A 12459-nucleotide genomic window follows, 5' to 3' on the forward strand; every position below is an offset into this window, starting at 1 on the left:
ACGGCTTTTCTCTGGGGGCTCACTGAGGAGTGGGGCCCGAGTTCTCAGCTCCTCTGGGGCAGAGATTGGGAGGCTGCCATTTTCACTCTCGGCCTCCAAAGCTGTACGGAAAGCTCACAGGGAACAAAAGCTGGGGAGAGCAAACCCGAGCAGATTACTTAGCCCGGACCGGGCAAGGGCGGGGCAATTCCGCCTCCGGCAAAGACATTTGGAAACCACGGCAACAGGCCCCTCCCCCAGAAGATCAGCGAGAACAGCTAGCCAAAACCAAGTTTACTGATCAATGAGAATGGCAGAACTCCAGGGCTAGGGGAATACTGCACATAGAATTCATGGCTTTTTTACCATGATTCTTTAGTCTTTCAAGGTTAATTTTTTTTTTAACTATCTTTTTTTTTTTTTAATTTTTCTTTTTCCCTTTTTCAACCAACTTCTTATCAATCCCTTTTTTAAAAAAACATTCTTATTTTTCATTTTTAGAGTCATATTCTATCCCTTCATAGTAGTTACCCGTATTTTTGGCATATATATATAAGTTGTTCTCTCTTTAAAATTTTGAGATAGTTTCTTCTAATAGATCAAAATATACCCTAAATCTCTAGTGTATGGTTTTTTTCTACTCCCCTGCCTGATCACATTCTCTCCCTTTTTTTTTTAATCCTCTTCTTTCTTTTTTCAAACAACTTCTTATCAAGTCCTTTTATCAAATTTTTTATAATTTCCATCTTTACAGTCATAATCCATCCCTTCATCATATCAACCCTTATTTTTGTACATATATAAGTTTTTCTTTCTTTAAAATTTTGGGAGGCACTTTCTTCTACCAGACCAAAATACACCCAAAATCTAGTGTGTGGCATTGATCTATATACCAGCCTGATCATATTTGATCACATTCTGTTTTTGTTTTGTTTTGTTCTGTTTTTGTTTGTTTTTATCTTTATCTTTTTCTTTTTCTTTTCTTCTTTTTCTTTTTTCTCTCTTTCCCTTTCTTTTCTCACTGCTTCAGGTCTTTTCTGATTTGTTTAGAGTATATTTTCTGGGGACGTTGTTACCCTGTTAGCATTTTGTTCTCTCATTCATCTATTCTCCTCTGCACAAAATGACAAGATGGAAAAAATCACCTCAAAAAAAGAACAAGAGGTAGTACCAACTGCCAGGAACCTACTCAATACGGACATTAGTACAATGTTAGATCTAGAGTTCAGAATCATTACTTTAAAGATACTACCTGGGCTTGAAAAAAGCATGGCAGTTATTAGAAAAACACTTTCTGGAGAAGTAAAAGAACTAAAATCTAACCAAGTCGAAATCAAAAAGGCTATTAATGAGGTGCAATCAAATATGGGGGCGCTAACTGCTAGGATAAATGAGGCAGAAGAGAGAATCAGTGATATAGAAGACCAAATGATGGAAAATAAAGAAGCTGAGAAAAAGAGAGATAAACAACTACTGGATCACGAGGGCAGAATTCGAGAAATAAGCGATACCATAAGACGAAACAACATTAGAATAATTGGGATCCCAGAAGAAGAAGAAAGAGAGAGAGGGGCAGAAGGTATAATGGAGCAAATTATAGCAGAGAACTTCCCTAATTTGGGGAAGGAAACAGGCATCAAAATCCAGGAAGCACAGAGAACCCCTCTCAAAATCAATAAAAATAGGTCAACACCCCGACATCTAATAGTAAAACTTACGAGTCTCATAGACAAAGAGAAAATCCTGAAAGCAGCTTGGGAGAAGAGATATGTAACCTACAATGGTAGAAATATTAGATTGGCAACAGACCTATCCACAGAGACCTGGCAGGCCAGAAAGGACTGGCAGGATATATTCAGAGCACTAAATGAGAAAAACATGCAGCCGAGAATACTATATCCAGCTAGGCTGTCATTGAAAACAGAAGGAGAGATAAAAAGCTTCCAGGACAAACAAAAACTAAAGGAATTTGCAAACACAAAACCAGCCCTACAGGAAATCTTGAAAGGGGTCCTCTAAGCAAAGAGAGACCCTAAAAGCAACTTGGACCAGAAAGGAACACAGACAATATACAGTAACAGTCACCTTACAGGCAATACAATGGCACTAAATTCCTATCTTTCAATAGTTACCCTGAATGTAAATGGGCTAAATGCCCCAATCAAAAGACACAGACTATCAGATTGGATTAAAAAACAAGACCCATCGATATGCTGTCTGCAAGAGACTCATTTTAGACCCAAAGCCACCCCCAGATTGAAAGTGAGGGGGTGGAAAACCATTTACCATGCTAATGGACACCAAAAGAAAGCTGGGGTGGCAATCCTTATATCAGACAAATTAGATTTTAAACCAAAGACTGTAATAAGAGATGAGGAAGGACACTATATCCTACTTAAAGGATCTATCCAACAAGAAGATCTAACAACTGTAAATATCTATGCCCCTAACATGGGAGCAGCCAATTATATAAGCCAATTAATAGCAAAAGCAAAGAAACACATGGACAACAATACAATAATAGTGGGGGACTTTAACATCCCCCTCACTGAAATGGACAGATCATCTAAGCAAAAGATCAACAAGGAAATAAAGACTTTAAATGACACACTGGACCAAATGGACTTCACAGACATAGTTGGAACATTCCATCCCAAAGCAATGGAATACACATTCTTCTCTAGTGCCCATGGAACATTCTCCAGAATTGATCACATCCTAGGTCACAAATCAGGTCTCAACCGATACCAAAAGATTGGGATCATTCCCTGCCTATTTTCAGACCACAATACTTTGAAACTAGAACTCAATCACAAGAGGAAAGTTGGAAAGAACTCAAATACATGGAGGCTAAAGAGCATCCTACTGAAGAATGAATGGGTCAACCAGGAAATTAAAGAAGAATTAAAAAAATTCATGGAAACCAATGAAAATGAAAACACAACTATTCAAAATCTTTGGGATGCAGCAAAGGCAGTCCTAAGAGGAAAGTATATAGCAATACAAGCCTTTCTCAAGAAACAAGAAAGGTCTCAAGTACACAACCTAACCCTCCACCTAAAGGAGCTGGAGAAAGAACAGCAAGTAAAGCCTAAACCCAGCAGGAGAAGAGAAATAATAAAGATCAGAGCAGAAACCAATGAAATAGAAACCAAAAGAACAGTAGAACAGATCAACGAAACTAGGAGCTGGTTCTTTGAAAGAATTAACAAGATTGATAAACCCCTGGCCAGACTTATCAAAAAGAAAAGAGAAATGACCCAAATCAACAAAATCATGAATGAAAGAGAGATCACAACCAACACCAAAGAAATACAAACAATTATAAGAACATATTATGAGCAACTCTATGCCAGCAAATTAGATCACCTGGAAGAAATGGATGCATTCCTAGAGATGTATCAACTACCAAAACTGAACCAGGATGAAATAGAAAACCTGAACAGACCTATAACCACTAAGGAAATTGAAGCAGTCATCAAAAATCTCCCAAAAAACAAAAGCCCAGGGCCAGATGGCTTCCCAGGGGAATTCTACCAAACATTTCAAGAAGAATTAATACCTATTCTTCTGAAACTGTTCCAAAAAATAGAAATGGAAGGAAAACTTCCAAACTCATTTTATGAGGCCAACATTACCTTGATCCCCAAACCAGACAAAGACCCCATTAAAAAGGAGAACTACAGACCAATATCCCTGATGAACATGGATGCAAAAATTCTCACCAAAATACTAGCCAATAGGATCCAACAGTACATTCAAAGGATTATTCACCACGACCAAGTGGGATTTTTCCCTGGGCTGCAAGGTTGGTTCAACATCCGCAAATCAATCAACGTGATACAATACATCAACAAAAGAGGAACAAAGAATCATAGGATCCTCTCAATAGATGCAGAAAAGGCATTTGACAAAGTACAGCATCCTTTCTTGATCAAAACTCTTCAGAGTATAGGCATAGAGGGTCCATACCTCAATATCATAAAAGCCATCTATGAAAAACCTACAGCGAATATCATTCTCAATGGGGAAAAACTGAGAGCTTTCCCCCTAAGGTCAGGAACATGGCAGGGATGTCCACTCTCACCACTGCTATTCAACATAGTATTGGAAGTCCTAGCCACAGCAATCAGACAACAAAAAGAAATCAAAGGCATCCAAATCGGCAAAGAAGAAGTCAAACTCTCACTCTTTGCAGATGATATGATACTTTATGTGGAAAACCCAAAAGACTCCACCCCAAAAGTGCTAGAACTCATACAGGAATTCAGTCAAGTGGCAGGATATAAAATCAATGCACAGAAGTCAGTGGCATTCCTATACACCAACAACAAGACAGAAGGAAGAGAAATTAAGGAGTCGATCCCATTTACAATTGCACCCAAAACCATAAGATACCTAGGAATAAATCTAACCAAAGAGGCAAAGGATCTGTACTCAGAAAACTATAAAATACTCATGAAAGAAATTGAGGAAGACACAAAGAAATGGAAAAACGTTCCATGCTCATGGATTGGAAGAACAAATATTGTGAAGATGTCAATGCTACCTAGAGCAATCTACACATTCAATGCAATCCCCATCAAAATACCATCCACTTTTTTCAAAGAAATGGAACAAATCATCCTAAAATTTGTATGGAACCAGAAAAGACCCCGCATAGCCAGAGGAATGTTGAAAAAGAAAAGCAAAGCTGGCGGCATCACAATTCCGGACTTCAAGCTCTATTACAAAGCTGTCATCATCAAGACAGTATGGTACTGGCACAAAAACAGACACATAGATCAATGGAACAGAATAGAGAGCCCAGAAATGGACCCTCAACTCTATGGTCAACTAATCTTCGACAAAGCAGGAAAGAATGTCCAATGGAACAAAGACAGTCTCTTCAACAAATGGTGTTGGGAAAATTGGATAGCCACATGCAGAAGAATGAAACTGGACCATTTCCTTACACCACACACAAAAATAGACTCCAAATGGTTGAAAGACCTCAGTGTGAGACAGGAGTCCATCAAAATTCTAAAGGAGAACACAGGCAGCAACCTCTTCGACCTCAGCCGAAGCAACTTCTTCCTAAAACATCACCAAAGGCAAGGGAAGCAAGGGCAAAAATGAACTATTGGGACTTCATCAAGATAAAAGGTTTTGCACAGCAAAAGAAACAGTCCACAAAACCAAAAGACAACCGACAGAATGGGAGAAGATATTTGCAAATGACATATCAGATAAAGGGCTAGTATCCAAAATCTATAAAGAACTCATCAAACTCAACACCCAAAGAACAAAGAATCCAATCAAGAAATGGGCAGAAGACATGAACAGACATTTTTCCAAAGAAGACATCCAAATGGCCAACAGACACATGAAAAAGTGCTCAATATCGCTCAGCATCAGGGAAATCCAAATCAAAACCTCAATGAGATACCACCTCACACCAGTCAGAATGGCTAAAATTAACAAGTCAGGAAACGACAGATGTTGGCGGGGATGTGGAGAAAGGGGAACCCTCCTACACTGTTGGTGGGAATGCAAGCTGGTGCAGCCACTCTGGAAAACAATATGGAGGTTCCTCAAAAAGTTGAAAATAGAGCTACCATATGATCCAGCAATTGCACTACTGGGTATTTACCCCAAAGATACAAAAGTAGGGATCCGAAGGGGTACGTGCACCCCGATGTTTATAGCAGCAATGTCTACAATAGCCAAACTGTGGAAAGAGCCAAGATGTCCATCGACAGATGAATGGATAAAGAAGAGGTGGTATATATATACAATGGAATATTATGCAGCCATCAAAAGGAATGAGATCTTGCCATTTGCAACGACGTGGATGGAACTGGAGGGTATTATGTTGAGTGAAATAAGTCAAACAGAGAAAGACATGTATCATATGACCTCACTGATATGAAGAATTCTTAATCGCAGGAAACAAACTGAGTGTTGTTGGAGTGGGGGGTGGGGTGGGAGGGATGGGGTGACTGGGTGATAGACACAGGGGAGGGTATGTGCTCTGGTAAGCGCTGTGAATTGTGCAAGACTGTTGAATCTCAGATCTGTACCTCTGAAACAAATAATGCAATATATGTTAAGAAAAAAAAAAAGAAGAAGAAGGTAGTGGGAGGGGAAGAATGAAGCGGGGGAGATCGGAGGGGTAGACGAACCATGAGAGACAATGGACTCTGAAAAACTAACAGGGTTCTAGAGGGGAGGGGGGTGGGAGGATGGGTTCGCCTGGTGGTGGGTATTGAGGAGGGCACATTCTGCATGGAGCACTGGGTGTTATGCACAAACAATGAATCATGGAACACTTCATCTAAAACTAATGATGTATGGGGATTAACATAAGAATAAAAATTTAAAAAAATAAATAAATAAACTTAAAAGAAAAAAGGTCTGGCTAAGGTAGTTCAGGCGTAAACTTTCTACAAAAACAAAAAAAAAGCCTACCAATCTGTGTATTAACTACAAATATTTGGATTCCTATACCTCTGGTATCAAGATAGAATGGGAACAAAGTGCTTATAGTAATTTGGAATAAATTCTGGTAAGAATCTTGAGTGGGAAAGTAATAGGAATATAATATACTCTATTACTTTCCCTTTCCTTTGTATTTAATTACGAATTTTTATAGGCCATAGCCTATAGAGGCCTATGTGTGTTTGGTTTCATTGCATTAGTTGTGGTACATTAGTAAATTAATGAATCATTAATAATTGAGACTATTCCCTCATGAGACAGCCACACCCTAAAAATACCCTTTGCCTATGAACCCTGAAGAGTAGTAGAGAAAACCCAAGCAGATGGCATTGAGAAAGCCCTTTGTGTGGTTTTAACATAGAATGGACAGGCCAGCACTGAGTCACAGTAGGTCTGATACCCACTGCTCACAGGTTCCCCAGCGTTTTCACTGGGAAGTAGCCCATGTCCAAAAAAAATAGAATTACCCTTTTGCTCCATCTCAGCCTCCTATCGAGAAAAGCAAACACAGATGATTTTCCATTTCAAGTTCAAATACAGAATGGATTGCTTCTTGTTTTGCTTGACTGGGGTAGTTAATGAGAGTTCAGAGACTGGCACCCTGCCAGGCACAAATTGGTTGGGATCACATTGTCAAACGAACCCAGAAAAAGAAACAGAGAGGGGGGAGGGGTCGACCCAGAAAAAATGTACATTTGGATAAGGCGTGACTGTGATCATTGGTATTTCAAGCGTCTAACACATGTTGCCTTTCTGTACGGAGTGGCTAATCCAGAGCAAAAAGGGATCTTTGGAGGCAAGGTTTGTGTTGTTTCACTCCTCTGCAACCACACTCTATACTAAAAGTGCTTGCATCAAAGGAAGGCTGACAACACATTTTCGCACTTTCACGGTTCTAACTTAATCAGGCAGGAAGCTTTTCTGCTACTGGGAGAGCAAGTTGCGTCACTAGGAACATCTGACTCCAGGATCAAGTGTCCATCACTTTGCCTAAGGTCGTTAAAAAATACTAGGGTGTCACCTTACAACATAAAGGCTTTGCCTGAGTAACAATTAAGAGGAAACGCATAGCATGATAAATAATTGAACAGGTGGATTAGAGAAATGCTTTTCCTGTGCAAATGAGAGGGGTGATGGACAGCTGTAAATCCAGCCTCTTTGGCCATCTTCCTCCACAGCCCAGAGCTCTAACTGGTTGAACTGCTCTTTTTTTTTTTTTTTCTTTTCCACTTTGCCTTTCTTGGTCGTTCAAGGATCTCTAGGGCCTCATGGAATCAGACAAGCTGCAGAGAAAGGCAACACCTCAGAAGTTCACCAGGGCGGCTTTCAAGGGCCACCTGCCAGCGACTAATGCTGCAGGGAATTGCCCACTGAGAGGGAGAATATTGTGGATGTAGTTTGTGCAGGACAAGCTTGGCTGTAGATCAGATGGCAAGTCCGTCTGCTTGTATGATTTGAGAAATGCCCCGTTTGACTTGCTGCTGCCAAAACACCTGTGAAGCACAAGCTGAGTATCACCTCCTCAAATAGGGTCTCCCATTCGGGGATTGACATTGTTTTCGTCCCAGAAAAATAACATTGTTGAAGTCTCCAGAAAGGGGACACAGACTGCCAATTCATGGTGTCGTTCATAGCAGCCCAAACAGCTTTGGTTATTGATATCCTGGAAATATTTAACACCAGAAAGTTCTCGTATCCCCAGACTGGTAACTGCCCACCAATAGATGCTTTACCAAGAGAAGACAAAGGGGAGACAGAGAGAGAGAAGGAATGAGAACAGAGGAAAAGAACACAGCAACTTTTGCAAACAAGCCACCGTCCTGGTTTCTATTTGCAGCCCAGCAGCAATATTCGAAGGCCTCAGTGAAAATAAAACCCTCAAGCTTGGAACTCCCGCTACCACAGCATATTTTTAAATGGTTACGAAAGGAGTCTGGGCATTCAGCCTGGCAATGCCCAAGATTCTTGGGCCACTCTGTGGATAGTACTTGAAGACCACCAAGCAGACAGACCCTTGTTTTGCCAAGCCAGGACATGAAAAGAAGACAGTACATGGGATGATAAGAAAGTCAGAGGGAGCAGATGACCCAGTGTAATGATTCCTATCTTCTAAAACAGGAAAGTTAACCACACTAGAATTGCATGGAGGCAGAATTTGAAGACAAAATAGAATTTTTTTAAAGAAGAAATTTATAAGGAAAATTTCAAACATCTACTAATACAAGAGAGAACGGCCTAATGAACACCCAGGTCCCTACCACCTGGCTTCAATAATTATCAACTTGTGCCCCGTTTTGGTTCATTTGTACCCTCCTCTCAACTCCCATTTACCACCAAATTATTTTGGAATAAACCCCAGACAACACACAATGGATGATTTAAAAAACAAACTTTTATAAGGTTTATGAACTGGCTGTAGGTTAGTTAGCGAAGCTAAATACTATAGAAGACCAATTTGGATAATTCATTTTAGATAAATATTTTTTTAAAAAAAGCTGAAACAAGCTCTCCCTGAACTTTCATACTAACTAAAATTTGCTTTCATACCAGTTTCATAAAACTTTTCCTGGTGGTTATCTGATGGCTAGATAGTGAGTTATATGCAAATAAACAGCAGACCTATCATCTTGCAGGACATGGAGTTTTGGAGAAACAAGGGTGGATTGTAATTGAGAAGGGTGGTGACTCCAGGAAAGGGGGCAAAATGTAGTGTGAGCTCACAGGGGGTGTGGAGGAGCATGGAGATCAGAGAGCCTCTGCCGGTTACTAAGGTTACTCCCTGGTCTGCAGCCAAAGCTGCTCTTTGATCTTCATCCCTCAGACCTTCTTATTAATATCCCCAGAGGGCTGCCCTTTCCCTCCTCACTCACCCAAACCAATTCAGAATCACAAAAGGGTAAGGAAGCTTAGGGGTGAGCATCTGAATATACTAACTTCCCTAGGCAGCTTTGTAGCTCTGTCTTGTCCTCTCTACTTCCACACCTCTGTGAAGGGGAGAAGTGGGAGCGAGACATTCAAAACCCCCGTGGTGATTCACTTTCAATGTATTTAGTATATGCAAATACGGAATTAGCAAAGACATAAATTATGACATTGCTTAAGGAGTTTTAGTTTTAACTGTGTGAGGATTAATCACAGCATTGATACTTTGCAGCATTTAACTTCCCCTGGACATTTTAATTGTATTTTGATAAATGAAAATTAGGTTATATATTATTGCAGGGTTGCATACATTCGATTCAATAGAATTTGAAAGCTCCTATTGTATAGAGAGCACTGTTGTAAATGCCAAGGAAATAAAAAGTTGGTCACTGGGCTCAAGGAGCTTGCAATGCAACAGGATTCTACAGGCAAGTATACACATGGCCATAATGCCATCATAAAAAAGACAGAAGAAAAGGAAACAAATGTGAGTGACAAGAAATGTTATCAGCAGAGTGTGATGAAGATGCAGAGGGAAATGTCACTTATGTAGGAGAGCAGAAAATGAATCCTAAAAGTCTGTCAAGCTGGAACAGGATCTCAATGAGAGAAATGCGGGTTGAGGAGAAGAAAGCATTTCAGGAAGAAGGAAAAGTGAAAGAAAAGGGAAATATATGAGAACAAGTGGGACGTGTTCAGGGAAACGCAGAATCCACGTTGGCAGGAAAGTAGGTTCCCTTTGGGGAGGAGGAGCAGGATAGGATTTAAAAGGCAAGGTGATTGCATCAAGGCAAAAAACCAAAAACCCTCTAGGGAATTATATGCACAAAGCCTGAAGCAGGATTACCTGATCCTGGTTCTGACCCTGAGCTGAGTGATCGAGGATAAATCACTGAGACCCTTAACTTGAAGGTCTCTGCCTATAAAATCAGGATACAAACAGTGCCCATCTCTGGCTACTATTGTTTCATTCCCTTATCAGTGGGGTACAGCGAGGTTTCCCTGGATTGTGCAGAAGAGGAAAGGCTATTATACTTCATAGGATATTGGGGAGGGGTTGAATGTGGCCACTCCATCTACTGACCCTGAAGTGAGCTGATCCCAGGCAGGTCCGAAGGCTAGAGCTGTTCTAGATAAGGATAAGATTCTTCTGGAAGACTGCTTTTCTGTTGCTGACAGGACAGCCCAGTGTTGCCTGGATGGAAAAGCATTCTTGCAATTCCAGGGAGGCTCAGCCAGCAGCAGCATTCTGTGTTGACTTTGCTGGGGGCGGGGGTGGGGGGGGCACCTGCAGGGTAACTGCTGGAGAGGGACCCATGTTCTGAGGAGCCATGGCAGGACCTTCCCATTTTCAGTTAGTTTGCCTTATGACATGCGGCCAACCCTGTCTCCATACACACCCCAGCCCATAATACAGCTCTTTCCAGTTGAAAAAAGTCTCGAAAGTGGAAAGAAAAAGGGGGTGTGGAGTGTGTGAGATGTGATGTGACCTGACAGCACTGGGATGGATGGGTCACCTCTCGGCTCCCTCCCCTTTCCTCCTGAAGGGGTGGAGTGAGAGCTGATGCCAATTTAATGGGTCACAACTGGGTGTCTCTCCCTTCCTGGAAGGCCTGGCAACATCTCTCCGACCATTGTGATTAGGAAGAAAGCATTCACAAGGATGATTATCTAATCAGGGAATTAGCCTTGGTTCATGAGACAAGCATTAGGGGACTCAAAAAATCTAATGGAAAAAAGACCCACATCAGGAAATAGCACCAGTAATCACACCCTGAATGATTATTATACACAAACACTGAAGATTTGGGACAATTAATTGTAAATGATCATCAAATAAAATTGCCAGATATTTATCTTGAGTACCTACTCTATTAAAGATACTACCAATTTCTCCTACTTGGTTTCCTCCCTTCAAGCCACTGCACTCTTGGGTTGAATTTGCTCAAATTATGGTCTAGGGGCCATCTGATTCCAAATTCCCTGGGGTGCTTGTTAAAAGTTTGGATTTCTGAGTATCACCTTACACCTATGGCATCAGAATCTCTGGGAGGCGAAACCCAGAAATATGAATTCAAAATACTTTTTATTAGAAAAATTTCAAGCATGTTCAAAAGTAAAAAGAAAAATATAATAAGCTACCACCTACTTATCACTCAGCTTTAATAATCATCAACCCATGGCCAATCTTGTTTGATAAATACCCCTATCCCAGATTATTCTGAAGTACTAGATATCACATCATTTCATCTATAAATATTTCAGTATATATCTCTAAATAATAATTTTTTTTAAATCTAAATACATTTATTATACCTTAAGAAATTAACAATTTTCCTTTATATTGAACATCTAGTCAACATTCAAATTTCCCATGTTATCTCACAATTTGGGGGTTTTTTAAGTAGATTCCACACCCAACATGGAGCTTGAACTCATGATCCTGAGATCAAGAGTCACATGCTCTACTGACTAAGCCAGCCAGGTGCCCCATCTTACAATTTTTTGAATCAAAAACCAAAAAACTTCCCTACATTGCAATTGGTTGATACATCCCTTGTTTCTTTTTTTCCTCCTGGAATACTCTTGTTCCACTCTTTGCTTCTTATTTGTTGAAGAATTTGGGTTGTTTGTGCTGTAGAGTTTCCTTTGACCCCTGTAGTTTTCTTCAATATATTTAATAATGTTATATAATAATTAATTTTATAATGTATATATTTTATTTACTGGTACTTTAGTATTTATTAGCAATTACATAATAGTTATTACTTTATATTATATAATATAAAACTATACATTTATATTATATAAAACTATTATATTTATATTAAATAATATAAAATTAGTAATTATATAATAATTACTAATAATTTCCTTATTATCATTTAAATGTAAAGCCTTGACCAGATTCAGATTTGGTGGTTTTGGCGGGAATACTTTGTAGGTGGTGTGAAGTATCAAATACTTCCATCTGGGGGCGCTAAATGTCTGGTTGTCTTTTTATAATAGTAGTAGTTATTAATAAACATTGCTCGGTTCCATTAACTCACTGGGGACTCTGGTTTTTTATTTTCAAAA

At 39.8% G+C, this 12459-nt stretch overlaps 1 protein-coding gene across 3 annotated transcripts in view; it reads right to left on the reverse strand.

Annotated features, from left to right (window-relative positions):
• The window catches only part of PCTP (phosphatidylcholine transfer protein), a 254907-nt gene that overhangs the window by 60209 nt on the left and 182239 nt on the right, over positions 1-12459 (reverse strand). The gene's annotated exons all lie outside the window — the stretch shown is intronic.

The sequence above is a fragment of the Mirounga angustirostris genome, unplaced genomic scaffold, assembly GCF_029215605.1.
Source record: "Mirounga angustirostris isolate CCGP_5_RB_7025 unplaced genomic scaffold, mMirAng1.0.hap1 SCAF_17, whole genome shotgun sequence".
In the NCBI taxonomy this organism is placed as follows: domain Eukaryota; kingdom Metazoa; phylum Chordata; class Mammalia; order Carnivora; family Phocidae; genus Mirounga; species Mirounga angustirostris.